Below are 4,736 nucleotides of genomic sequence, written 5' to 3'. Positions count from 1 at the left end.
TTTTGTAATTAACTGAGACTATGAATATCCCAGTCTTCCCTGAGAACCTAATAAAAGTCAATGGACCCTAATCCAGAAGCACTACTATATTCCTATTTTAAAACTAATATAAATGTTACAGATCTTAAATCCAGTTCCTTTTGCCAAACTCACATGTAAATTATTAGTAAGAAATGATATTTAGAAGGGCAAAATGGCTATCAGAATCATGAATGTGCACAGAGAATTAATGATAGATATTTATTGTAACATTATTCATAATCACAAAAAAGTGTTGTTATAGACAGCCATACAATGGAATAATACAAGAGTCACTTAAAAATAATGAGTACTGAATGCCATTGCAAAATATTTAGGAAAATGCAAAAGCTGCTTACAAAAAGCATTTACATATGAACTTCGTTTTTAACAGATATGAACTCGTACAAATAGGAAAAAAATTTGACAACAAAATAACATCTGAGTAACCTGACCGGGGAAATACACAAAATGTTTAATTTCCAGGGCTTTTTACTGATCTATATCCCATTCACAGTTTTCTACTATGAATGTTACTTTTGCAATCAGGAAAAACAAAGCAAAACTTTAAAAAAGAAAAGATATTTAAATAGCTTGTGTGGTTATAATATAACCAAACTGTCACAAATAGCTGTGCTGGGCAATTATGGAAACACTGGTCACATGGCACAGCTGGAAATACAAAAAGTAATATAAAATTTTATAGACACTTAAGCCCCCCAACAATCCCTACATCCCAGTACTCATATCTATATGTAGGCGCCTCCTATATTTTACCAGAGCTGGTCTACATGATCAAAATATTACAGCAGAAGTGAAGACACATCATTTCCAGGATTAGGTTATAAAAGAAAGAGACTTCTGTCTTGGGCGTTCTTTCTCATTATTTTACTTGGGGGAAACAATGTCGAGAGCAGTTATGCAGAAAGGCCCATGTGCCAAAAAACAAAGCCTCCTGCCAATAGCCATGAGTGAACTAGGAAGCAGATTCTCTATCCCCAGCTGACAACTTGATAAAAGCTTAATGAGATACTGAGTCAGAATCATGTAGCTAAGCAGCCTACAGATTTCTGATCCCAGAAACTATGAGAGAAATATTTGTTGTTTCAGCAGCTAAGATTGGGATAATGTATAACACAGCAATAGATAACTGTACAGTTAGTTTACAGTTTTGGGGACTAAGGACTTTTCCAAGAACCAAGTTTAGGAAAAAGCACATAAGCTGCAAGTCATTTTGCTCTAAATTTCAAGGTTTTTATTTCCGGTTGGATCAAAACCAGAACAGTCATTTGAATACCTTCTTGAAATGTTCAGTTTCCTAGATTTGTCTTCCACTTCTTCCATCCTATCTTGTTTTTATTTTTTGGATACAATACAGGATTTATTGGTGTGTGTGAAATTAAGAAGGGGACAGCACAGCAAAAGCCTTTATGAGTACAAGGCCTGCCACTTGTCCAGGGGACCATGACTGGGAATATACTGACTCACAGCCATCAGAAATGAGATGCTTCTCAGCCACCAGGTCTTCAAATTCATCAGCATTAAACTTGGTAAAGTCCCACTTCTTTGAGATGAGCATCTTCTGACAGCCAGGGAACTTGAACTTGGCCCTGTGTAGGGCCTCAATCACATGTTCCTTATTCTGCAGCTTGGTGCAGATGGACATGGTGACTTGGCCAATGTGAACCCTGGCCACTGTGCCCTGGGGTTTCCCAAAGGCACCCCATACCTGTCTGCAGTCCAGACTGGGGACATCATGAGATCAGAAATATGAACATCCACTTGCTGTCTCCAAGCCTACTCTCACTGGATCTTTAAGTCACCAATGATCTCCACATTGCCAATTTTTAATATTCATTATACTTCACTTATTATAGTAATAGCCCCGGATAATCATTCCCTCTTTCTTTAAACATCCTCTAAATCAAAGAGGATATCATAATTACTTGGTTTTTCACTAATCTCTATGGCTGCTCCTTTTTTATTCACTTCACTCTAAATATTGGTGGAACTAACAGTTTAGCTTGGACCTTTTTTTTTCTGCCTACATTCATCCCCTTGATGATTTCACTCAGTTTTTAGGCTGTTTGTGCTGCTATCATAAAATAACTGAGACTGGGTAATTTATAAAAATAGAAATCTATTTCTTACAGTCCTAGAGACTGGAAATCCAAGATCAAGATGCCACAGGTTTGATGTTTAGTGAGGGCTACTCTATTTCAAGATGGTACCTGGTAGTGGCACATGGTGGTGCACACTGTAATCCCAGGTACTCAGGAGGCTAAGGTAGGAGGATCACAAGTTTAAGGCTAGTCTAGGCAACTTAGTGAGACCCTGCCTTAAATAGCTGAAAAAACAATGGTAGAGCACTCTTGGGTTCAATCTTCAGTACCATGTCAAAATAAAGTAAAATAAAATAAAAATATTTTTTTAAAAAATGAAAAAAAGAAAAGAACCTTGTTATTGCATCCTCTGGAGGGGACAAACTCTGTGTCCTGGCATGGCAGAAGAGCAAAAGTTTCCTCCAGTCCTTACTATTGTTGCATTGGGGATTAAATTCCAATATGAATTTTGGGGATGACATTCCAATCACAGCACTCAGTAAACCATCTATATGAGGATGACACCCAAATTTATACTTTCAGATTCCACTTGTCTCCTAAATTACATTCAGGTCCAAGTGCTTATTTAACACCTCAAACTGGCTAAACTCCAAACTGTCCAAAACTCAACTCTTGATTTTACTTACTCCAACCTGTCTCTTTTACTTTCCCTCTGTCAGTAAATGGCAACCCTACTCTTCAAGTAGCTTATGTCAAAGCCCTCAGCCCTTAGTGTCATTCTTTTTTGTTGTTGTTGTTGTTGTTCTAATTAGTTATACAAGATAGTAGAATGCATTTTTAAATTGTAGATGGACACAATAACTTTATTTTTATTTATTTATTTTTATGTGGTACTTAGGATCAAACCTAGGGCCTCATGCATGCGAGGCAAGCGCTCTACCATGAGCTATAACCCCAGCCCAGTAGAATGCATTTTGACACATATTACAAAAATGGAGTATAAGTTCTCATTCTTCTGGTTGTACATGATGTAGAATCACACTGGTCATATAATCATTTACGTACAAGGGTAATAATGTCCGGTTCATTCTACTATCCTCTTTACCCCCACCATATCCTCTCCCCTTCCTTCACTCCCCTCTACCTAATCCAAAGTACCTCTATTCTTCTCTAGCACCCCCTTATTATGAATTAGCATCCTTATATCAGAGAAAACATTCAGCCTTTGATTTGGGGGGATTGGCTTATTTTGCTTAGCATGATATTTTCCAGCTCCATTCATTTACCTGCAAATGCCATAATTTCATTCTTCTTTAAGGCTTAGTAATGTTTGATTATGTATACATACCACATTTTCTTTATCCATTCATCTGTTGAAGGGCATCAGGGTTGGTTCCATAGTTTGGCTATTGTAAACTGAGCTGCTATAAACACTGATGTGGTGCATCATTATAGTATGCTGATTTTAAGTCCTCTGGATATAAACCGAGGAGAGGGATAGCTAGGTCAAATGGTAGTTCCATTCCAAGTGTTCTGAGGAAACTCCATATTGCTTTCCATAATGGTCATACCAATTTGCACTCCCACCAGCAATGTATGAGTGTATCCTTCCCCCCACAACCTTGCCAACATTTATTGTTAGTTGTATTCTTGATAATTGCCATTCCGACTGAAGTGAGATGGAATCTCAGTGTAGTTCTGATTTGCATTTCTCTAATTGTTAGAGAAATGTATTTCTTCTTGAAATGATAAAATGTATTTCTTCTTCTGTGAAATGCCTGTTCAGTTCCTTTGCCCATTTATTGATTAGGTTATTTGGTTTTTTTGGTGTTGAGTTCTTTACATATCCTGGAGATTAAGGTTGTATCTGAAGTGCATGTGGTAAAGATTTTCTCCCAATCTGTAGGCTCTCTCTTCACATTCTTGATTGTTTCCTTTGCTGTGAAGCAGCTTTTTAGTTTGAATCCACCCCATTTATAGATTCTTGATTTTATTCCTTGCGCTTTAAGAGTCTTGTTAAGGAAGTCAGTTCCTAAACCAAGATGGTGAAGATTTGGGCCTATGTTTTCTTCTCTTAGGTGCAGGGTCTATGCTTAAGTCTTTGATCTACTTTGAGTTGAGTTGTGTGCAGGGTTAGAGATAGGGGTTTAATTTCATTTTGTTACATATGAATTTCTAGTTTTCTCAGCACCATTTCTTGAAGAGGCTATCTTTTTACATTCTTATATTTTCACATCTTATCTGCTGGCAAATTTGACAGCTTTACCCTCAAAATATACACCACTCCTGAGAAGACTTCCTTTATTATCCCAAATAAAGTTTTACAATGGTCTGTAGGACCCTAAATTCGTTTGTCATTCCTTCTACTGAGATAAATACATGGCTCATCCCTTCATGTCCTTTAGGACATCGTTGTATAAGAACATAAGATCCAAGTGGATAAGGATTTTGTACAGTTTGTTTGCTGTTCTATCTCCATAACCTTGGATAGTTCCTGACACGTAATAAGTCCTTAAGAAATATCTGTTGTAAGTTAACTAAGTTAACAAATAGGGGGGAAAAACTCTAAGTTGATGGAAAACTTTTTATTAAAACAAATTTTATATATTAACTCATTTCTCATTTTCACAGAATTTTTAAACATAATCAAAGCCT

This window comes from Marmota marmota, unplaced genomic scaffold, assembly GCF_001458135.2.
Source record: "Marmota marmota marmota unplaced genomic scaffold, marMar, whole genome shotgun sequence".
Taxonomy (NCBI): Eukaryota; Metazoa; Chordata; class Mammalia; order Rodentia; family Sciuridae; genus Marmota; species Marmota marmota.
This window is presented reverse-complemented; position numbering follows the sequence as displayed.